Source organism: Schistocerca nitens, chromosome 5 (genome assembly GCF_023898315.1).
Source record: "Schistocerca nitens isolate TAMUIC-IGC-003100 chromosome 5, iqSchNite1.1, whole genome shotgun sequence".
In the NCBI taxonomy this organism is placed as follows: domain Eukaryota; kingdom Metazoa; phylum Arthropoda; class Insecta; order Orthoptera; family Acrididae; genus Schistocerca; species Schistocerca nitens.
The window spans coordinates 660,025,876-660,051,922 of record NC_064618.1 but is presented as its reverse complement, the minus strand read 5'-3'; positions in this window follow the sequence as shown (position 1 = coordinate 660,051,922).

Here is a 26,047-nt window from a genome sequence, read left to right as displayed (position 1 = left end):
TGATCACTTGTCTTACTCTCGCACACAGTGGAAGCATACGACTATAACTAGTCATCAACACTTATTCGAATACCACTTATTGCAATCAGTAAGTTTCAACGGTTTGAGGAAATATTTGTGACAACTTCCGTAGACAGCCTATTTTTTATGTTAAAAAATCAAATTGACACTGAATAGCACTTTGCAGGCAAACTATATACAGTGTGACTAATGTATCCTCAACGTAACAGTTAACCCCTTTGTCAGGCCGTAACAGAGACAGTCCAGTGTAATAAATACAGTCATACCTAACATTCACTTCGAGTGCAACGAAGTGCTCAAAATCTTTAAAGGGCTCCCCTTAAATGAGTGAAATTTTTTTCACCTATCGTTCAGAAGAAGCATTTGGATCGCCACCAAAACCAATGACTTTGTATGTAAGAACGAAGTGCTCTTAAGGGTCAAACACGGGCACGCAACAATCTTTTTTTAGAGAGGTAATAGTAATATCTGTTACATTATGACTAACTGAAACCCTCAGCTGCCGACAGGTGTTGTTGATATACCTCGATGTGGACAGCTGAAAATGTGTGCCCCGACCGGGACTCGAAGCGGGGATCTCTTGCTTACATGGCAGACGCTCTATCCCTCTGAGCCACCGAGGACACAGATGAATAGTGCGACTGCAGGGACTTATCCCTTGCACGCTTCCCGTGAGACTCACATTCCCAACTGTCCACAATTATACATATGTAATGTACCTTATAGACATTTGCCCATCCACTCATTACTCGCGCACGCTTTGGTGATTCCCGTAAGAGTTTGGGCAACCTGTGCGCATTCGCACAGACGAAGGTCAATGGCTGGGTAGCCTTCTAACTATTTATATGAAGACAGTAACTGTCCCCGAAAGAACAGAATACTATTGATGACCGTGCAGCTTTTCCCTGGAATAAATGATGACTAACTGAAACGCTCAGCTGCCGACAGGTGTTGTTGATATACCTCGATGTGGACAGCTGAAAACGTTTGCCCCGACCGGGACTCGAACCCGGGATCTCATGCTTACATAGCAGACGCTCTATCCATCTGAGTCACCGAGGACACAGATGAATAGCGCGACTGCAGGGACTTATCCCTTGCACGCTTCCAGTGAGACTCACATTCCCAACTGTCCACAATTCTACATATGTACGGTCATCAACAGTATTCTGTTCTTTCGGGGACAGTTACTGTCTTCATATATATAGTTAAAAGGCTACCCAGCCTTTGACCTTCGTCTGTGCGAATGCGCACAGGTTGCCCAAACTCTTACGGGAATCGCCAAAGCGTGCGCGAGTAATGAGTGGATGGGCAAATGTCTACAAGGTACATTACATATGTAGAATTGTGGACAGCTGGGAATGTGAGTCTCACTGGAAGCGTGCAAGGGATAAGTCCCTGCAGTCGCGCTATTCACATGTGTCCTCGGTGGCTCCGACGGATAGAGCGTCTGCCATGTAAGCAAGAGATCCCGGGTTCGAGTCCCGGTCGGGGCACAAATTTTCAGCTGTCCACATCGAGGTATATCAACAACACCTGTCGGCAGCTGAGGGTTTCGGTTAGTCATCATTTATTCCAGGGAAAAGCTGCACGGTCATCGACAGTATTCTGTTCTTTCGGGGACAGTTACTGTCTTCATATCTCTTACAGTTCCACTGCATGGTACTTTAAAAATAAGACGTCACATTCTTATGTCCTAAATTTTTTCTGCTAGATACGTATGAAGACAATTACATTCGACCATTTTCGAAATCAACTGTATCCTTATTTTTCAACTTTCCACGATAAATCAGGCTCACAGTGTAATTACCGAGCTGCCTGTTTTCCACCACAAACACTCTTTCAGTACGTATTGCGCTTCTGCCCATGCCCAGATACTTCAAGTTCTGTAACATGTAAGTAGAAGAATCCCTACTTTCTTGTAGTACAACAAAAAACTGGTACGAAAAATAATGATTTCATTAGTCATTGTACATAGTGCATGTCACACCTACATTTTGTGTAGAAAAAAAGAAACTGTTAAATGATGTTGATGACTGCAATGACGGGCAACAACTCTGACGATGCAGGAGTGATGATGACATACAATGAGTATGCAGCTTTTATAACACACCACCATGCTGAGTCAACAAGTTTTGACAGCAAAAAAAAAAAAAAAAAAAAAAAAAAAAAAAAAAAAAAAAAAAAAAAAAAGATTAGTCAAAATTTCGATGCGCCATCTATATGTCTGTGGTGGAATGACAGCCCTTTCTTCCTCAATAACTAGTCCATTATGAGGTGCTGATACTGGACACTTGAGTCTGGAGCGATATCGACTTTGTACGTCATCCCACAGAAGTAGTAACTGGTTCAGGTCATGGTTCAGAGCAGGACGGTCCATTTCAGGACTGTTTATGTCCATAAACCATTGCCTAACAGATGCTGCTTTGTGATATGAGGCACTGTAAAACTGATAAAGACAGTCACCGTATCCAGACTGTTTCTCTTTTGTATGCAGCGCACAATTATGTAAAAGGCATCCTCCTGCATTTTGCGTTTTCTTAAGTGCAGTAAGGAGACCACACACTAAACTGGAAAAAAAATGCTCGTATTGTAACGCCATCACCTCCATACGTCATTTATGTTAGATAACGTACACCACTTCCGATCAGTCCCTTCCAGGCCGGCCGGGGTGGCCGAGCGGTTCTAGGCGCTACAGTCTGGGACCGCGAGACCGCTACGGTCGCAGGTTCGAATCCTGCCTCGGGCATTGATGAGAGTGATGTCCTTAGGTTAGTTGCGTTTAAGTATTTCTAAGTTCTAGGGGACTGATGACCTCAGAAGTTAAGTCCCATACTGCTCAGAGCCATTTTTGAGTCCCTTCCAGTCATCCACTGCCCACTGAAATCGCTTTTTACACCAAATTAAGTACGGCTTATCATTGGCTACATAAATGTGAGGCATATATGGAGATACTCAGCTATTGCACCTCACTTTTTAACTCCCTATCCACAGACATCCTGTTACGTGGGCTGCCAGTAGCACCTTGGAACTGACAAATAATTCCTGCTACTGGTTTCATGAAATTCGTTATAAACAGCCTCCGCAACACTTATCTGGAAGTACATGATGTCTACGTGATCCTGATTTAACAGTGGTTGTGCTTACTCCGCGTTTCGGCTTCACATTACCAGCTTTTCGCTTTGGCAGATTTAGAAGGGTAGGAAAGTTCCTGTTACTCAGCTGACATCTTGTGACTAACCCACGTTCGAAGTCATTAACCCCTCCTGACCGAGCCATTCTGCTATTGTTGCTTGTCTAGTGGCCGCACTATACTCCCTGCCTCCTCATCTCTTTCTTAGACCAGAGGTTGCGTCACGGAATTTCATTCAACAAGGCATCAATAAGTTTGGCGAAAGGTATTCCATTCATTATTTTTCCGGGAATATAGTTTTACGTTGATGTTGACGTACTCTGGCTGCATTCGCTCATACTGTTCTGAAGGATATTTTTGTGTTAGTACGCAATACATTTTCTCTAGGAAATAAATAATGTTTTGAAACTGATCTGATCTAGTTCGCCCCAATTTCCTCTGCATTAGTTTACCGTAATGCAATGTATAGTAAACCACCTCCTCCCCGTTCAGACTGGAGGCAGTGGTAATGCCCAGTTGAGCAGCACCTCTTATCAGAGCTTGCAACATTTGTTCAAACAACTTGAGACATCAGTGTCGTTTCAACATACAATAACCACCTGCTGAAGGCAGTTGGTAGAACTAACAGTGGAGGGTATAAAAGAGTGTATTTGGGGGGACGCGAAGGTGCAATCTCTGTCGTAATGAGGAACGGAGCGATTAATCTGACCTCCAAAAGAGCATGATCATCAGCTTTCGGGCCAGGGTGTAAGCATTTCCGTAACGGCTAAGTTTGTAAATTGTTCCTGCGCCACCACGATTAAAACGTAGTGTGAATGCTAAAATGACAGTGTCCAAGACTGGTGCCGAGGCAGCAGCGGTGCACCACGGGCCAAAGGTGACAGGGATGAATGACAGCTGTGGCGATGTATACGGGTGAAAAGACGTGCAGCTGTTGAACAGCTAACCGCCCAGATGAACCAAGGGGCTACGAACAATGTTTTCTTTGCAAACGTTGGAGTGTAATTGTCTCTGCAATAGGCGCTGGTTCATGCAGCCATGCTGACTGTTGTTCATCGTCGACGAAGGTTGGGATTTTCACGCCAACACCACAGTTGTTTGTCCAGTGAGTGGCGACAGGTGGCCCTTTCAGATGAGTTACTTTTTGTGCCACATCGGACAGATGGTCTTTAGCGTGTACGGCTCTGAAACAATCATCGGAACACTCCAGGCCAGAGGAAGGAATGCTATAGGTTAATGGAATGTTTTCGTGCACTCCCTGGGTGATGACGCCATTCTGGAAGTCACAGTGGATCAACACACGTAAGCATCTATTCTTGGGAACCATGTTCACGTGCAGATTGTTTGCGGTCGGCAAGATGGCATCTACTTGCTGGACAGTACAATTTGTCACACAGCTCACAGTGTTCACCGTGGTTCAAGGAGCACCAGGTTGAGTTTACCGTACATCTCTGGTCACTAACCCACCAGGATCGGCCAGGGCACTGGAGTCGGCCTGGTCCCTGTTAGTACCTTTGCAGGACCTCTCTGACTCTCTTTCCGGGCGTCCATGTCGTAATATGCGGTTTTTCAAGCTTTTTACAGGTGGTCACATTAATGAGACTGGACCGTGTAGCCCATGTAGCTACCAGTGTAAGTGCGCAGCACAGAGATTAGGAAGTGACACCTACACCTGAGTACCTTCAATCCGCGTATTTGTTTCCTGTTGCCGAAGAGGTAAAACAGAATCATTATGCACATGTTGCCAAGACGACTTTTTTTTAACACCTGTGGAAACAGATGAGATCTTGATTAATAGATGTTTCACATGAGATAATTCCTGGGAATTACCTCCCCAGTGCATGGCGACCCAGCAGGGACGTCAGTTACAGGAGTGGAGCTCCCAGCCAGGCAAGTTAATCATGTCACGTCATTATAATCATCAAAATCGGTCAGCGATATTGAAGGACATGTGAGCAACAAAAAGTGTGACTGACATATACACATTATCATTATTATTATTAACAATGTTACATCTTCAGTCTATTGATGACTTACTGCAACTCATGCCTGCTTGTTTCCTCGTTGTAGTGCTATTGATTCTGAGAGCAGCTGGTGAGAGCAGCGACTGTCGATCTCCACTCAAGTATATGTCTGATTATGACGATATTCGATACATGTGGCAAATCTCTGCAGAAAGTGTGTCTTCTTCAGATTCCTGAAACGATTCTCCTTATGCAGTCTGTCGTGCAAAAAAAAAAAAAAAAAAAAATGGTTCAAATGGCACTATGGGACTCAACATCTTAGGTCATAAGTCCCCTAGAACTTAGAACTACTTAAACCTAACTAACCTAAGGACATCACACACACCCATGCCCGAGGCAGGATTCGAACCTGCGACCGTAGCAGTCCCGCGGTTCCGGACTGCAGCGCCAGAACCGCTAGACTACCGCGGCCGGCTCTGTCGTGCAGGCATTTGTTATACATGTTTCTGAGGTGCATTTCTTGTCGTACCCATGAAGGCAATCAAATCCACCTATTTCTCTGCCTCGTGACGGCTGGGTGTTGTGTGCTGTCCTTAGGTTAGTTAGGTTTAAGTAGTTCTAAGTTCCAGGGGACTTGTGACCACAGCAGTTGAGTCCCATAGTGCTCAGAGCCATTTGAACCAAATCCACCTACCTGCTGTATCTCAGACATGCCTTTCATTTACTGTCGCAGAACCTGCAAGCAGCTGTGGTTTAGTAATCCAATCGAGAAGCGAAGAATCTGAAAGCAGCTATAGAGCAATAATCTCCAGTCGAGCAGGTGAGTATCTGTAGTGGTCGAAAGATTACATCGCTCAGTGTCTGACTGCAGGAGAAGGTAGGCAAAATTTAACGGACATCATTGTCATCATCTACTTTGAGACTAACCTAGTAGTACTATCGTATTAGTGTCACGTTAGCAGTAATGGGCACCAAAGCACATTCAGTTAAATGCAAAGAATGATGAATCTTTATTTAGAGATTGAGTATCTAGAGGTATGGTGGAATATAGGTTTGGATTTCAAGAGCCTGGAGAGTTCTTCGGTGCCTGCCTTTACGCTTACGAGAACAGGGTTCGTTTAAAAATTAAATTTTCTCCAGTCTGTAACTTTCTCTTGCGCAAGTCAGATGAAGAGAAACAAGTGTGGGGAGAATGTGAGTTTAATGCTATCCTAATTAATGAGCGGTGCTCAGAAAATTCCACTGATTAACTGGTAAAGGAACTTGAAAGTTTTCAAGACAGAGAAACCTGCTGGCCATTAAAGGACGTAGTTCAACGGGATGTTAATCTAAGTGAAATTAAGGCGTTTTATGCAAGAGTATACACAAATCTGCCGACAATGATATTGATATTTCATTCGTTCAATATTGATTAGATACTCCCCCCTGCAACTCCTGAAATGTAACAGGTGTAAATGTCTGTGGATGTGTGCGTAAAGATAGCCTATAGTACTGTCTACCGGCGCCAGACGGTGTCGTTGCGTGGGCACTGCAACCGCACTTCTTGCGGCTTGCGGATAGGCTAGTGAATATCGATAAGGCAACATGGGAGCAGACAAGTATGGGCAACGGTTGATAGTGTGGTTTCTCTGGAGGAGAGAGGTTAGTAGCCACATGTTGAGAAACAGTTCAAAGTCGCTGATCAACGTTCCGTTGGGTATCAGAGTTCAGGGACGGCAGGGATTTGCTGTAAACCACAAAAGAACCGGGCGTCTAGGAACTTACTGCAAACCAAGGAATGCCCTACGTGTCAATGATGTGATAATGGGGCACAGGCGTTTTATGATCTAGAGAAGGGAACAGGTATATCATGGGAGCCTTCCACACCATTATCCACGAGGTTTTGAAGATGAAGAACGTGTGTACACGTTGGGTGCCCCGTTCCCTCCCCATTGCGTGGAGGTACGCCAACAGCTCGTGCAACAATGCAGTGCAGATCCAGCGGAGTTCTTTGAGCGTCTCTTCATCGTCGACCATTCATGGTTTCCCACAAGAGTCCAGAAAAGAAATGACAGTGTATTGAGTGGAAGCATACTGGGAGTTTCCATCCCAAGAAGTCAAGGGCGGACTATTTGTGCAGAAACCAATGGCGACTGTCTTCTGGGACCAGGAAGGGATGCTACCGGTGCACTGGCTCCCTCCCAATACGAACATCAACACTGACCGTTAATGCAATTCACAGCACCAACTCCGTCGATGCATTCAACATCAACAACATGGAAAATGGGGCCATGGCGGTCTGCTGCAAAACAGTGTGCGGCTACACGCTAGTCGCCAGATCAAAAATGGTTCAAATGGCTCTGAGCACTATGGGACTCAACTGCTCTGGTCATCAGTCCCCTAGAACTTAGAACTACTTAAACCTAACTAACCTAAGGACATCACGCACATCCATGCCCGAGGCAGGATTCGAACCTGCGACCGTAGCAGTCGCACGGTTCCGGACTGCGCGCCTAGAACCGCGAGACCAGTCGCCAGATCATCGCCATCATGCGTGAATCAGGGTTTACTGCGCTGCCACATCCACCATACTCGGCAGATATGGTTCCTAGCGACTATGATCTATTCGACCCAATGAAAGAGGTCATACGGTGTCAGAAGTTCACCACCAACGACGAACGTCATCCAGCTGTCCACCAGTGGCGCTGAGATACCCCAAAATAATGGTTTGCTACGCATATGCGGAAGCTGCCAGAACGATGGCAAAAATGTTGAGACATTGGTGGGGAATACCTGTAATACAAACTGCGCTCGCTTGTTGAGAATGAATCATGTGAATACAAAGTAATTGTAGTGCCAGTCGTTTCTGAAGGCCCCATGTAATAAATAAACATGCAGTATTAAACGTTCAGTCATATGACAAAGATCATTCCAAGTAGTCAATATCCTGTAAATGAGGATGCACAGTATGTGTGTAAATGTTTTTTCACATGCAGCCAAATTAATACTCTCTAACACATTGTTCCCTACAGGCTGAAACGTGGTCAGAGTTTCGAATAACAGAACCTGTGGCATCCAGTATCTGATTATGAACGGATGGTCATGGATGATAACAGACTTGAGAAAGATTTTCATGTAGGAAAGGCTGTTTCGTACATTATGAAAACTCCTCTTACTAATTTGCATTATAGGTACTTCTCCCGAATCATGTAAAACTGTGGACCACAAGCACTGATAGCTTAATCTGCCACATTACAACTCCAAATATTTACTGTGATGTCAGGGGTGATGTTCACACAGTTTGGTACTTCATGTTTCCCTATAAATAATATGTATGGTCTTCTGACGAGAAATTAAAAAAAGAGGTTGGATAATGAAAGACAAATTTTATGGTGAACTTATAACAGTTTTTGTCAGTCTATGAGCAAAATTTATGCACTGTAGACTGAGCATCGAAGTATAATGCATATAGCAAAGGGTAGAAATCAGTTTTATCTTAGTAGCTTGACCATCGATGGTTACAAGCAATGTGTGTTGGGCTTCGAAGTTAAAATAACCGTGGAGTATGTAAGTCAGTAAAGTACTAAGTAATTTCGGTTACTAAACAATACAAACTGGGTTTATCTACACCGGATGGTAAACATTATGCTTCTGGGTAAGATGAATACATGGGCTTTGGGTCGATACCACACTATAAATAATGACGATGATAGTGATTGACTATTGTAATCGCCTAAAATCCTGTAAAAGGTCTGTACGCTTAAAAAACGTAAACAACATAAATACCAAAAAAAGTGTGTGCACATATCTATGTGTGTGTGTGTGTGTGTGTGTGTGTTTGTGTTTGTGTTTGTATGTGTGTGTGTTTGTGTGTGTGTGAATTGGAACTGATTTGGATTCACATACTCTTTTGTGATTGACTCGATTAAACTCATAAGCACCAGGACTACATGCTCACATTATTTTGAGTTCATCTGATATCAAATATGATGTACACTTTTCGATGGAAATTTATATACTTTATTTTATTGGCATACAGTTGTCGTTAAAAAAGATTCATCACAAGTGCTCAGATACTGTCTGCATAAAAAATGTAAAAACATTACACAATTGAAACTGAATATTACTTGTCACAGCTTAAGTTTATGTAATAGGGTACACTGAAATCCAAAACATGGACTGTAAAAATAGTGAATCTAAACATAAAAACACTGAATAAAAAATTGTCATTTGAAAAAGTAAAAATAATGACTATTATATCCAGAGCATTTTTTATTTGAGTTTTGTGTGTGTGAGTTTATGTTTTAGCAAAGATGAAGCTCACATATTTATATCTTCTTGAACATGTCAGTGCACACATGTGAGATGAAATTTAATGACAAGGAAGTACAGCAGTTACAGAGATAGGGGGGAAGTTAGTGTGATGTATAAATTAGAGAGAGGTTATGAATATGATGATGAGGCAGATATGGTAATATATTTTGATGCTATGTCCGCATACACGAGACGAAATTTCATGATTGGGGGGTAATACAGTATTTACAAAGATGCGTAAATGAGAGAGAGATTATGATGATGAGGCAAATATGTAAATACTGTATGGACAAGTGAGATGAAATGTAATGGTGAGGTGTACACTATTTAAAGAGACGGAACATTATGCAAAGTGTTTGTGTGTGTGTGTGTGTGTGTGTGTGTGTGTGTGTGTGTGTGTGTGTGATGGTGTCGTATCTCTGAACATATTATGCAATTCAGAAGCAAATATCTTTGAACACGACATAAATTCAAGTGAAACACGTAATTTTTTCATAATTTTACATATCAGCGACCTTAGTGCCACTTTTAAGCAATTCATAGGGTTGAGAGCCTCGTTTTAAGGCTGCGCTGTGACTGGATGGAGGGAAGTGGGATAACGGAAGAGGGGGAGGGGAGGGTGGGCGTTACATAATACAGCAAGGCTGATTCCGCCATCGTGGATTTTGAAATTTCCCACAACTCTGACGTTGCATTTTTCTAATTTTCCAGTTTCCATCACTAATACCTTGCACTTTTAAATTTCCCACCAGCACCATTTTCAGTTTTTAGATTTTCCATTACCGCCATCTTGGACTTCTCGGCGAATAAACGGCCAAATAGTGGTGAAAATTAGAACCATGCGTCAAAGGGTTTGTAGCCATACAAATGGGTTTCTGTACTCAGAAAATTATATGTACTGTATATTCATTGGACAAATAAATATATTTTCAATGATTAAATATAACTTTTTTGGCATCTTGTGTGACTTTATGCAGACTGTATCAGTTAAGGGGCTCCGGAAAGGCGCAAAATAATGAAAAGTTCAATTTTTACTTTTTTGCGTTTTCTGAACCTTTTAATAGATATATAATTTATTCAATTCCGAAGACTACAACTATTTTTAAATTTTTTTTGAAATGTGTTCTGCTTGGGCGTGACCCACTGTGGCGCTGTTAAACTGCTGTCAAATGGTGTTATTATTAACGTCCGTGTTCATCAGGTACATTTTAGTGATGTGAGTTAAAGTATGTGTTGTGGCTAACCTGTGATGGTTCAATATATATCGCTGGTGTGATTGTCGATTGTTTCATGTTTATTTACTCTCTCGTTATCTCGAAAATATTCGTAATTAATTCTGTTTCTTGAGTCTCTGTTTTGTTGAAGTATAATAATGAGTAAAAGTAAAGTTATTAGAAATCCTCTGAAGGCTTTTAAGAAAAGGAGAAATGATGGAAAGTCAAAGGTATGTGTTATTACTGTAAACAATAAAGACGATAACCAAGTGAGTGAACCTAACCTCTCAAGTACACCTGCCCATAGCAGTCAAAGTGGGAAAGAAAATACTTCACAGAAGAAGCCTGGTTCAATGAGTGAAAACTATGAATGTTTTATGGGCGAATCGGATGTGAATGAAATATTTGATATGTCGGTTCTCAAAGGAATTTTTTCAAACTGTGTAAGATGTATTCATTGTAGTGAAGTTGGTCTGGAACTCTCCATAATAAAGCACGTAGGACTTGCTAGTGAAATACAACTGAAATGTGATAAGTGTTCATACATGACCACCTTTTGGAACAGTGTTGCAGTAACTGCAACTGAAGAAAATGGTAGCAAAATCTACGAACACAACAACGAGCGATGCTTGCTTTAGACAAGGAATGCCTTTGGGCTGCAGACAGGGCTGTAAAGAGTCTAGAAATACAAGCAAGAGTAAACAGGAGGAGGAACAAGAGGAAGCTGGAGGAGGAGTTTGCAGAGGATGAAGATAATCCATCCTATGGACCTGGAATGCACTAAAAAGTTAATCCAATCTTTGTCGCTCTATTCCCAAAACTTTTATTTTCTCATACTAATTACATTTTTTCTAAGGATCTTCCAAACATATTTGTTTCAAACTTTCAGTAAATGTTACACAGTACCTTCTGCATAATTTAACACAGCCTTTTTCCAAAAAACTGTATATTTTTGAATATATAAATAAAAAATTGCAAAAAAAATGTTGTGAATTTTCATTACAATTGAAAAAAAATCATCTTTAATAACTGAACTAAAATTTTGTAAAATCCCTGTGTTAAGTTGTAGCCCATATTCCAATAAATAAGCTGTAAAAAAATCAACTTCCTACCTCAAATACTTTGTGAGGAAAGATGTAATTTATAAGCGTTATTTTAATATTGCAAGTATAGGGCGTTCCGGAGCCCCTTAAGTTTTTATGGGGTATTGGTTTTACACTTGCGTGAACTATTTCTTTTTTGAGGAACAGGTTACAAGAAGTTACACTATGATGTTCGAGTAATACAAAGATATATTTTACATTATCTTCAAGGGTAGAAGTCAAATGAATATTCCACAGCGTTCGATCATGTTATTGGCCCATTACTCTAATCTTTGTATGATATTTTATCTTCCATTTTATCTGAATCAAGAGGGAGAATTTATTATTGTCCCCGTTGATGAAATAGTTATTGCCAGACAGAGCGAGGATGCATGAAAAGCGAAAATAGTAAACGATGTTTTTGCTCATGTTATTAACTGGTTTCAAACAATTAGGCCAGCTTTAAATCTTGCAAAACACATCCCGACTGTTCATTATTGTCAAAAATGCCCATCTCCTATTAACATACTTCACCTAAGAAATTAATAAATAGTGTAAAAAGCTCTAATTTCCTGTGTATGTAATTACACTACTACTAGAAAAACATAGCAGACTTGATAAACCTGTTGGGTTAAGTTATGTTTTTTCCGTAAGAATAACTGAACTCATGGAAATCAGTAAGTTAACATATTTTAGATCATTAATCTCTTAAGGGTATTTTTCTATAGTAACTCATTACTTACACGATGCATGTTCATTGCATAAAAAAAAGTAAATTGGAATTATGTATGGGGGCCTCACATGTCCACTTTTCAAGTATCTACTTAATCAATACAGTTTTTAGTTCTCAAATTCTCTGTATATTTTCCCACAAATGCATTTTTTAACATTTCATTACAGTTCGAGAATAACAGAGATGGTTTCAGACAGATGAATAGAAAGAAAAATTATTGCATTTAACGGTGGCGACTCTACCTTTGGTACAGAAATGACCGACACATCTATTTACAGAATTCTTTTGCAATATATCCATGGAAACTGAATGTCTGACAGACAGGAAGAATGATTTTAAATGTAGATAAAAGTCGTTTCTCCTTAAATGGCCTGCATATGTAAGGGAACTTCTCTTACAGTAATAAGCAGTCAGTTGCAAGTGTTAAAATGACCCGAATGTAGTCTTAAGGTATGCAATCTTTTTCTCAGCTGTAGTGTACCATACAGCGTTTATCGTGGAGATGATTGTCTGAAAGGAATTCCAGAACCAGTCAAAGACGAAAATGTGAGCGCAGTAAAGTATTCAAATAAAGGAAATGAAGATGAAGAAAATGGTTGACGCCGTAGGCATGGCAGAAGGAGACATATGGCAAACTGAACATGTTGAATTAGCTATGAGAAATTCTTGTACAAGAACGATGCCAAATACAGAGATGAAGATAAATTTTCCAGCAGTGCACGGACTGTTTACAAAAGAGGTGAACTCATTTGTGGACGAAACGACATTGCAGAAGGTGGAAGCCAGTAGCGCTGTGCGGAAAAGCCCGCAGGGACTCAGCATTCGTTTGCTGAGTCTGGGCTTGGCGACCCCGTGGGTCCGAACTGGTGACTGGTAAGCGCCGCCAGTCCTTTGTTTCGAAAGCTCTGGGCATGCTTTAGCGACAACTGCGCGAGGCCCCGGTGGAACGTCGTGTGTTACAAGGAACAGGGATCTTGGCTTGACCATCTGATTCGAGGAGATGGTAAAAGCCTTTATAAAAGAAACCTTAATCTCAAGGTGTGCTCTAGGCTGATGAGATGTTGAGAAGGAACAGTCGCTAACCGGCAACCTCTTGATAACCTGCTACACCTCAGTTGTATAAGGCTTATACAGGAAAGCGGGGCACTGCCTGAGTGGACTTTCTTCCCTAGCTGCATGTGAGGACACCAAGAAGCCTAAGTCCCAAGTTTCTACTCCCATCGGTTCGTGTGGGCCGTTGAGTAGTATTAACACCCAAAATCATACGAGGTCTCCTGTGGCTAGCCCACCTGGCGCATCTCTGACTACCAACGGCAGTAATCATAGCAGAGGGCCCCATCACGTGGTAGATAACGTTTTTGTTGTCTTAAAACTTGTGGATGTTTATTTTAAGTGATTATCGCCGTTTTTTATCATTAAAGCACTCGAAGGACTCTCAGGCTAACTCAAACTGATCTAGAGGCTGCGGGATGGCACTCTACTGCTGGCGACTATGAAGGCTCTCTAAGTACAAAAGCTGCTGAATACCATGCTACTTGGAGAGTATCCCACCAACAGTGAGTTGCACACTGGGCTAAGTAGTGTTAAAGGAGTTGCAACATGCTGGGACAAGGAACACCAACAGTAATGGGAAACTGCAAAGGTGACTGAAGTCCCACATATTACGAAAAGGGTTGATGGTGGGCTTCATTTATCCTGACAGTCTGTCTACCGAAGTTGCCACAGTACATCGCACCTTGATGTTAGACCGACGTCACAAATGCGTGTGCTGCTTCAGGTTGTAAGGTGCTAATGTCCACAGTGTGGCAGCGTGGCACACGAACAAAGTTTTCAATGCTCTACCCAATGCAGGTGTGTTAATTTCTCCCAGACCCATCGAGTTTGGAGCAGGAACTGTCCTGTCTTCACTGAAGGAAAGATGATTCAAGAAATTGAAGTTACTCATCGTGTTTCGTACTGTGATGCGAGGAAGGAATTTAAGGCTACTCAGCCAACAAGCTTTGTCAAGTCTTTTGCCTCAGCGTTGAAGCACCCTGTCCAGAAAGTCTGCGTTAGCACCCAGACAATGATGGCTGACCAGGGCACATCTGTCTACGCTTCTAAATGCCGCTGCCAGTATGTGCTGCTGAAACACTGAAAGCTGCTGAACATAACATCAGTATAGATAGCAAACCCCCATAGCAGACTCCACCGCAGTATTTCTGTTACATCAGCCATGCTACTGTCTCCAAAATCCTAGCTGGGAATGAAAGTCAAATGACCAGGGCGATCTGCTACAAAGCCCTTGGATCATGCGACCTTGCTGCTATCTCATGGATCTTATGATGTTGACCTGAGGGAACCAGCGAGTCTCTCAAGTGACGCCCCTTCTGCTGCTGTCTCGCCACCATGGCAAAACGAGAAGCGGAAAGATGGAGTAAAACATTACAGTCAAAACGGCTTTCATACTGTGGTGGAACCTTACTGGGTTCACGACACATGTGGAAGAACTGAAACTGCTAGAACAGCTGTGCTTGTGTGTGGAGGAAACGCATTTTAATAAACGTCCACAAGTTTCAAGACCTAATGTGTAAAGGGTCCGTGGAGGGGTCGCTTTGTTGATCAGTAGCATGCACCACTCCTCTGCTCTCCTCATGGCTACTGGCCTGCAAGCGGTTGCAGTTGAGGCTCATGTATGACAGACGATCATTGCTCACTATATTTACCTTCACACAATGCGACTGACTGAGGCCTTAACAGGTTTTATAGAAAAAGTTCCCCAACCATTTCTCCTACTGGTAGACTTTAATGCCCTTCATATTTTGTACAGTTCGATATCTACTTGCCCCCAGAGTCGTATTTTGGAGACCATCATTGTGTATCACAAGCTGTGCATCCTCAACACAGGCACTTCCACTCATATCTGTGCTGCTGATGGATCATTCACAGCCATCGACCTCTCTTTCTGCTCTCCAGGCCTTGCAGACTCTGTTCAGTGGGAAGTCACTGGCGATCTTCATTTTAGTGACCACCTCTCACTCCATATTCATCTACTGGATAGCTCTCTCCTCAATAGGCACAGTCATGATGGACTATCAGCAGAGCCAACTGAGCAACGTTCAGTCAGGAGTGGGTGGACCACATCACACGAGTCATCCATCATACCGCTGAACTCTTCACCCCCAAGTCCTCTCATCATTTTATAAGGTCACCAGTGCCTTGGTGAACTGATGACGGCCATTCAGTCAATCAGGTCACGTGTGCAGCTGTGCAACAGTATAAGAACCGCCCAATGGGGGAAACCTCGAAACCTTTGGATTAGCAAAGACAAAGACTCGATGCTTCATCAAGGACAGCACGGAAAGGTCATGGTAAGTGTTCCTGGAGTTCATCAACCTTTACACTTGTACTACGAAAGTGTGGGAAGCTATCCAGAGGATTTCCAGTAAACACAAACGTTTACCAATAGCAGCAGTGCTGAAACTGATGTGTCTTTAGACAACATCCAGAGACATCGCTCAGACAATGGCAGAGCAATTTGATAAGACTATAATTCCAGCCAGGATCCAGCGCTTTGCTGCTTCCGCGTGACAGTAGAGAGGGGCAAGTTGGACTTCAGATCACACAATTCTGAATCTTACAACTGCCCTTTCCCCATGTGGGAGCTGGAATTGGTACTGTCTGAGACTCATGACATACATCTGTTCACGACCAAATCAGATATTGCATGCTTTGACATTTACCAGTGGCGTCAAAGGGAATTCTCTTCGAATGTGTTAATATTATATAGCAGGCACGCCACATTCCTGACTCGTGGAAAGAGGCAATTCTCATACGTCTCCTCAAACCAGCAAAATACCGCTTGTGTTCCAGTAGTTACTGTACCGTCGTTTTAACGAGCTGTGTAGGGAAGACACTGGAGTGCATGGTTAACGTCTCCTGGTCAGAGATCAGGCAACTCCTTAGATGCTCTGAGTGTAGATTTCGAAGGTTTAGGTCCGCTGTCAACAACCTGGTCCTTTTGGAGGCGGCTATTCAGCAGGCTTCCTACATAAACGTCACTGTCACGGTATATTCTTCGATATAAGGGGTGCGACACTAGTTTGAGACAATATTCTCGTGCAACTCCATCAATGGGGCTTTCATGGCCAGCTCCCCATTTTCATACCATCCTTCCTGTCTAAGTGCTTTTTTAGGTCTCGAGTTGGTGAGGCGCTGTTGGATCGCTCTGAACAGTAGAATAGTGTTCTTCATCGCAGTGTTTTGAGTGTTGCCATCTTTGCCATAGCCATCAGCAGTATCAAGTTTACGGTAAGAAGTCCTGTACAGTTTTCCTTGTCCGCAGCTCGTGGTCGCGCGGTAGCGTTCTCGCTTTCCGCGCCCGGGTTCCCGGGTTCGATTCCCGGCGGGGTCAGCGATTTTCTCTGCATCATGATGACTGGGTGTTGTGTGATGTACTTAGGTTAGTTAGGTTTAAGTAGTTCTAAGTTCTAGGGGACTGATGACCATAGATGTTAAGTCCCATAGTGCTCAGAGCCATTTGAACCATTTGAACAGTTCTCCTTATTTGTGGGCGATTTTGCCGTTTTCTTTTCCCCCTCCAGTGTTGCAACAGCGACCCGTCAGTTGCATCTTACTATGCAGAGGTTAGAGAAGTGGTCCGTAAAGACGGGTTTTCGGTTTTCTGCAGATAAGTGTGTGTGTGTGTTCATTTTAATCGTTCTCGTCGTATTTTTAATTTATCTGAATTACGTATGAGTGACACCATTGTACGTTTTATGGACTGAATGAGGTTTTGAGCCTCATTTTTGACTCCAAATTATCGTGGTTGCCATTCCTGTGGGACATGAAAATCGGAGTCCTGAAGGCGCTGAATATCATAAAGAGCCTTAACCACAAGTCTTGGGGAGCAGAGAAGGCGCATCTGCTCCAGTATTATAGGGCTTTCATACCTTCGACGCTAGACTATGGGTAGACAGTGTACGGATCAGCGAGACTTCCTTATTCGAAGATAATTGATACTGTCCATCATGAGGGGATTAGGCTGGCCACAAGTGCGTATAGGACCAGCCCAAACCCAGCCTCTGCGCCGAAGCTGATGAAAGTCAGGTTATAATTCGACGGCAATTCTTCACTGTGCGTTGGACATGTAGGATCTCCCAGCTCCAAATTCACCCGGATACCATACCTTTTCTTCCATTTTGCACGAGTAAAAGCATCATTTGGTATTCACGTGCGGTATGTGCTGGAGTCACTTCGAGTGGAGCAAGTGCAACCTTAAACTCAGGGTTTTAACCGCCTGTCGCCGTGGTTACTGAAGAGGCCGAGGGTAATTTTAGATTTAGTTCAGTGCAGGAGAAATTGCGCTTCTGCTTCTCCTTTCAATGCGATATTTTCTTACATTTTAAAGGAGCATCACAACTATGTAGTTGTCTTAACGGATGGGTCGAAACAGGGGGACTCCGTTGTTTGCTCTGTTGTTTTCCCTGATTGTGTCCTGAAGGTCTGGCTGCCTCAGGACTTTGGTATCTTCGATGCAGAATTATATGCGATCTTTCGGGCACTGGATCAGATGACACATTCGTCAAATGCTAAATTCATAGTCTGTTCCGATTCTCTGAGTGCGTTTCACTCTCTAAAACTTTTGTACCCAGAGGATGAAGTAGTTTGGAGTATCCTTCAGCTACAATGGCCTAGGAAGGAAATGTTTTTCTCCTGGGTACCAGGGCACTTGAGTATTGCTGGGAACCAAATTGCGGATCTAGCAGCCAAGAAAACGTGTAGCGATCCACAACTATTTCAGTATGCCATACCCAAGTAAACTATAGCCTCACTTTTGAGATCCAGTGTCTTGTGTCGGTAGGAGAGGGAGTGGCTGGAAGTGATGGACGTTAAGCTCCGTCTCGTAAAGCCCTTATCCTCGTTCCAGCAACATTAACACATTTACGGGACGAGTTCCACCTTACTCGTCTTCGCGTAGGCCACAGTGTTCTGATACATGGGTTCTTGCTCCGGCGAGAGGATCTTCCAATGTGTGGTGCTTGTAGCGTACAGATAACTAGGCCACATTTTATTCGATTGTGTTTTATTTTCCGACCAGCGGGACACGATGGATTTTCCGATTGTTTTCTCTCTATTTTAGGTAACGTTCAAACGTATGTGGTTAGAGTTTTCAAGTTTTGTGACTTCCCCAACATTTCTCCCAAGATCTTGGGATGTTGTTATAATGTGTTAACAGTGTGACTGGCTCAACCATGTTTTTGTAAGTGCTCAGCTAGTGACATTTTCCTATGCCTTTCTTTTAGCTCCTCTATCTCTACACTTCTCTTTTAATCTCCTGTATAGCAAATTTTACCCTTCGTCCGTTATCTAAGCGTCTTAGCGCGTATGCTAACATTTTAGTAATTTTAGCCACATTCGCTTCTATCAGTGTGTGTAATGGCGTTGATAACGTCACCGTTTAAAGCCCGTCAGCTCCAAACACACCAAACGAAGACTGTGGGCAGAAAGAAAATTCCATCTCTTGCGAACGTTACGGCCAATGTCGCTTCGCTTACGAGAATCATTTTTTATTATCTTCTGAAGCGTAAAGAAACCCCTGGCAGATTCCACGCAAGTGGTTTCATTTTAATGAACGGAAAAATACGAGACAGTGGTCCTGGACTGGAAAAAAAGAGAAAAGATAATATATTTCTTCAGGCCACCGATGTAGCTCGCAGTTCTTTGATATTCCCGATAGCGTAGCACGTCGTGCTGTATTTGAGAGAAAGTAGTAAGTTGACCGACTGTTACTGGAACGTTGTTGTTGTTGTGGTCTTCAGTCCTGAAACTGGTTTGATGCAGCTCTCCATGCTACTCTATCCTGTGCAAGCTTCTTCATCTCCCAGTACCTACTGCAACCTACATCCTTCTGAATCTGCTTAGTGTATTGATCTCTTGGTCTCCCTCTACGATTTTTACCATCCACGCTGCCCTCCAATGCTAAATTTGTGATCCCTTGATGCCTCAGAACATGTCCTACCAACCGGTCCCTTCTTCTACTCAAGTTGTGCCACAAACTTCTCTTATCCCCAATCCTATTCAATACCTCCTCATTAGTTACGTGATCTACCCACCTTATCTTCAGCAATCTTCTGTAGCACCACATTTCGAAAGCTTCTATTCTCTTCTTATCCAAACTGGTTATCGTCCATGTTTCACTTCCATACATGGCTACACTCCATACAAATACTTTCAGAAACGACTTCCTGACACTTAAATCTATACTCGATGTTAACAAATTTCTCTTCTTCAGAAACGCTTTCCTTGCCATTGACAGTCTACATTTTATATCCTCTCTACTTCGACCATCATCAGTTATTTTACTCCCTAAATGCCAAAACTCCTTTACTACTTTAAGTGTCTCATTTCCTAATCTAATTCCCTCAGCATCACCCGATTTAATTTGACTACATTCCATTATCCTCGTTTTGCTTCTGTTGATGTTCATTTTATATCCTCCTTTCAAGACACTGTCCATTCCGTTCAACTGCTCTTCCAAGTCCTTTGCTGTCTCTGACAGAATTACAATGTCATCGGCGAACCTCAAAATTTTTACTTCTTCTCCATGAATTTTAATACCTACTCCGAATTTTTCTTTTGTTTCCTTTACTGCTTGCGCAATAGACAGATTGAATAACATCGGGGAGAGGCTACAACCCTGTCTCACTCCTTTCCCAACCACTGCTTCCCTTTCATGCCCCTCGACTCTTGTAACTGCCATCTGGTTTCTGTACAAATTGTAAATAGCCTTTCGCTCCCTGTATTTTACTCCTGCCACCTTCAGAATTTGAAAGAGAGTATTCCAGTTAACGTTGTCAAAAGCTTTCTCTAAGTCTACAAATGCTAGAAACGTAGGTTTGCCTTTTTTTAATCTTTCTTCTAAGATAAGTCGTAAGGTTAGTATTGCCTCACGTGTTCCAACATTTCTACGGAATCCAAACTAATCTTCCCCGAGGTCCGCTTCTACCAGTTTATCCATTCGTCCGTAAAGAATTCGCGTTAGTATTTTGCACCTGTGACTTATTAAACTGATAGTTCGGTAATTTTCACATCTGTCAACACTTGCTTTCTTTGGGATTGGAATTATTATATTCTTCTTGAAGTCTGTGGGTATTTCGCATGTCTCATACATCTTGCTCACCAGATGGTAGAGTTTTGTCATGACTGGCTCTCCAAAGGCCATCAGTAGTTCTAATGGAATGTTGTCTACTCCCGGGGCCTTGTTTCGACTCAGGTCTTTCAGTGCTCTGTCAAACTCTTCACGCAGTATCGTATCTCCCATTTCATCTTCATCTACATCCTCTTCCATTTCCATAATATTGTCCTCAAGTACATCGTCCTTGTATAGACCCTCTATATACTCCTTCCACCTTTCTGCCTTCCCTTCTTTGCTTAGAACTGGGTTGCCATCTGAGCTCTTGATATTCATACACATGGTTCTCTTCTCTCCAAAGGTCTCTTTAATTTTCCTGTAGGCAGTATCTATCTAACCCCTAGTGAGACAAGCCTCTACATCCTTACATTTGTCCTCTAGCCATCCCTGCTTAGCCATTTTGCACTTTCTGTCGATCTCATTTTTGAGACGTTTGTATTCCTTTTTGCCTGCTTCATTTACTGCATTTTTATATTTTCTCCTTTCATCAATTAAATTCAATATTTCTTCTGTTACCCAAGGATTTCTATTAGCCCTCGTCTTTTTACCTACTTGATCCTCTGCTGCCTTCACTACTTCATCCCTCAGAGCTACCCATTCTTCTTCTACTGTATTTCTTTCCCCCATTCCCGTCAATTGTTCCCTTATGCTCTCCCTGAAACTCTCTACAACCTCTGGTTCTTTCAATTTATCCAGGTCCCATCTCCTTAAATTCCCACCTTTTTGCAGTTTCTTCAGTTTCAATCTGCAGTTCATAACCAATAGATTGTGGTCAGAATCCACATCTGCCCCTGGAAATGCCTTTCAATTTAAAACCTGGTTCCTAAATCTCTGTCTTACCATTATATAATCTATCTGATACCTTTTAGTATCTCCAGGATTCTTCCAGGTATACAACCTTCTTTTATGATTCTTGAACCAAGTGTTAGCTATGATTAAGTTATGCTCTGTGCAAAATTCTACAAGGTGGCTTCCTCTTTCATTTCGTCCCCCCAATCCATATTCACCTACTATGTTTCCTTCTCTCCCTTTTCCTACTGACGAATTCCAGTCACCCATGACTATTAAGTTTTCGTCTCCCTACACTACCTGAATAATTTCTTTTATCTCGTCATACATTTCATCGATTTCTTCATCATCTGCAGAGCTAGTTGGCATATAAACTTGTACTATTGTAGTAGGTGTGGGCTTCGTGTCTATCTTGGCCACAATAATGCGTTTACTATGCTATTTGTAGTAGCTAACCGCACTCCTATTTTTTATTCATTATTAAACCTACTTCTGCATTACCCGTATTTGATTTTGTATTTATAACCCTGTAATCACCTGACCAAAAGTCTTGTTTCTCCTGCCACCGAACTTCACTAATTCCCACTATATCTAACTTTAACCTATCCATTTCCCTTTTTAAATTTTCTAACCTACCTGGCCGATTAAGGGATCTGACATTCCACGCTCCGATCCGTAGAATGCCAGTTTTCTTTCTCCTGATAACGACGTCCTCTTGAGTAGTCCCCGCCCGGAGATCCTAATGGGGGACTATTATACCTCCGGAATATTTTACCCAGAGTCAACTGCACAGCATCAAGCTCCACCTACCAGCCCAAAGGAGCCAATGGGTCTGAAGATGGTTTTATAGAAAAAACCGAAACCGGTTACTCATTAAAACAGACATAACGTGATCAAGACTGAACTTTAATCTAAATATAACAATTAATTGATCACTGTATTCCAGAAATGTTTACCAAAATATGTGAAAGAAATTGAAACTGACTCACCGTCTGAGATTGAAGATGAGGTTCAGTCCACCCCGCCAGCTATGATAAATTCATTGCCAAAAGTGGACGCGAATGTGTTACGGAGTCATCTCGAGAATATCGGCGTCCTGTACAACATATAGTGTAGGAAAGAAGGTAACAAGGGAAAACTTAGTCTCCGAATTTGCCATAGAGCTCTTTTTTACGATCCATGTTATAAATCTAATTAAACTACACTCAAATGAAAAGGCTTCTCGAGTTGGTATTCAACACGCCGATGAAGATGAGTTATTTTCTTATATAGTGCTCAAATCATGACAATAAGATACCTGTAGATGATTTATGGTCTACGCTTCAGAGCCGACCAGTGTACTACGGATCAATGATTAAGACCCGATTTTTCGAATTGAGTAAAATATTGAGCATCAATGATAAGAAAACAATTCAAATTCGTCGCAAGACTGACAAGTTTTCTCCAGTCAGGGAAAGTTTTCAAAGCTAGAATTCTTCGTTTACTATGTATGTCGTTCCTGGTCTACACACCACAGTGGATAAGATGTTGTCTTTGTTCCGAGGCCGCTGCCCATTCAAGATATTTCTTAAAGTATAATCTGGAAAACACGGAATACTAATTAGAATGCTGTCTGATTCTGAGACTGGATATGTGATCCGCATGCATTTATACACTGGAAAGTTTGGAAATGCGCAGCACCTACCTAGAGCAATGGATACTGTAAAGAGACTAATAAAACGCATTGAAAAACAGGCCGCAATGTTACGTATCATTGATCGGTATTACACTTCAATGGAGCTTGCTGAGACTATGGAATTACACTCCTGGAAATGGAAAAAAGAACACATTGACACCGGTGTGTCAGACCCACCATACTTGCTCCGGACACTGCGAGAGGGCTGTACAAGCAATGATCACACGCACGGCACAGCGGACACACCAGGAACCGCGGTGTTGGCCGTCGAATGGCGCTAGCTGCGCAGCATTTGTGCACCGCCGCCGTCAGTGTCAGCCAGTTTGCCGTGGCATACGGAGCTCCATCGCAGTCTTTAACACTGGTAGCGTGCCGCGACAGCGTGGACGTGAACCGTATGTGCAGTTGACGGACTTTGAGCGAGGGCGTATAGTGGGCATGCGGGAGGCCGGGTGGACGTACCGCCGAATTGCTCAACACGTGGGGCGTGAGGTCTCCACAGTACATCGATGTTGTCGCCAGTGGTCGGCGGAAGGTGCACGTGCCCGTCGACCTGGGACCGGAACGCAGCGACGCACGGATGCACGCCAAGACCGTAGGATCCTACGCAGTGCCGTAGGGGACCGCACCGCCACTTCCCAGCAAATTAGGGACACTGTTGCTCCTGGGGTATCGGCGAGGACCATTCGCAACCGTCTCCATGAAGCTGGGCTACGGTCCCGCACACCGTTAGGCCGTCTTCCGCTCACGCCCCAACATCGTGCAGCCCGCCTCCAGTGGTGTCGCGACAGGCGTGAATGGAGGGACGAATGGAGACGTGTCGTCGTCAGCGATGATAGTCGCTTCTGCCTTGGTGCCAATGATGGTCGTATGCGTGTTTGGCGCCGTGCAGGTGAGCGCCACAATCAGGACTGCATACGACCGAGGCACACAGGGCCAACACCCGGCATCATGGTGTGGGGAGCGATCTCCTACACTGGCCGTACACCACTGGTGTTCGTCGAGGGGACACTGAATGGTGCACGGTACATCCAAACCGCCATCGAACCCATCGTTCTACCATTCCTAGACCGGCAAGGGAACTTGCTGTTCCAACAGGACAATGCACGTCCGCATGTATCGCGTGCCACCCAACATGCTCTAGAAGGTGTAAGTCAACTACCCTGGCCAGCAAGATCTCCGGATGTGTCCCCCATTGAGCATGTTTTGGACTGGATGAAGCGTCGTCTCACGCGGTCTGCAGGTCCAGCACGAACGCTGGTCCAACTGAGGCGCCAGGTGGAAATGGCATGGCAAGCCGTTCCACAGGACTACATCCAGCATCTCTACGATCGTCTCCATGGGAGAATAGCAGCCTGCATTGCTGCGGAAGGTGGATATACACTGTACTAGTGCCGACATTGTGCATGCTCTGTTGCCTGTGTCTATGTGCCTGTGATTCTGTCAGTGTGATCATGTGATGTATCTGACCCCAGGAATGTGTCAATAAAGTTTCCCCTTCCTGGGACAATGAATTCACGGTGTTCTTATTTCAATTTCCAGGAGTGTATTTTCACCTCACACTTGTTGGCACCATGCGGCCGAATAGACAATATGTTTCTGAAGAGCTGAAGACTAATACTGGCCACAGTGTACGATCATCCTTTTCATACACTGACCCTCAGATACAGAGACCAACAGTTACTCTCGCATCAACTCTAGTGCGTGAGAAACCAAAGCGAATGCTGTTGCTTTCAACTTATCACTCAGAAGGGATGGTTAGAGAAGGCTCAGAAAAAGACTAACATAAATCTTTTTTATATTTCTACAAAGTGAGACGTGGACACCATAGACCAGATGGCAAGACATTAAAGCACAAAGAGAGGTACAAGGAGATGGCCTGTCACTCTTCTGGACACTCATTGATATAGCAGCCTAAATGCATATTCCATCTTCCTCCTCAACTTTCCAAACTGGAAAAAGAATCTGCTAAATCGCTGAAGAGTATCTCATTAACTTAGATCTTGGACTAATAGAGTCTCGGTAAACGGTCCCGAAATTTGTGCGGCCTTCAGATGCCAGTTGTAATGACAGTGGAAAGCATCACAAGGAACATGGCTGGACTATGGAAACTTCACCATCAACAGCAGAGTCAGAAACACGTGCCAAGAAACTCCGTCTAAAAGTATCCAGTACAAAAATTTGGAAAAACCAACTGTCATCTGCTCTCAGTGCCAGAAAAGCCTCGGGGAAAACAGCGAGAAAACAATGTGTTTCAGAATGATACAGAAAGTTCTGTTTGCTTCATATAGTGGGCTGAAATTAAATAGTTGTATTTATAAGAGAACAAAATTATGAACATTACTGGAAAATACGAAGTTGATTTTGTTCCTATTATAATTTATCTTTTTATTATACAATATACAAAAGTAATGTCTAAGCAGTTCTAAGTGTTCTCAGTGGTATCAGAAGTAAGTAAACTTCCATTAGGAAAAATTAAATTGCTATTTCCTTTCTGCACCTGTGAAGACTTCCGTCGGCTTTACATGTAATAAAAATTACCTTGGTAATGCTAGGGTTATACAAACCTTTCAAAAGAATCTGTTTTTATTCGTTCCTTCTCAGTTTCCTCAATCAGTCATATTTTATAAATATCGCTGACTAATTAGCTATACTCAAGTGTCGTTCGAATGAGAATTTTATAAGCTACCTCTTCTGTGAGTAAATTACATTTCCTTAGGACTTATCTTGTGAATATGTCTGGCACTGCCTTTGTTGCAAATATCGTAACGTGTTTGTTCCACTCAGACATTGCAGACGCATTCTCATGTGTGCATCGTAGGTATGACAGAAATGGCTGAGAGTCAATCGGCTAAGAAAACAACAATGGGCATTTCCGTCCATTTGGCAGTACGCCCGAAGTCATTTTTACATTTGAAGGTTTTCAGACGTTTTATGTATCAACCTTGAGTAGTATGTGCTTTCACGTGA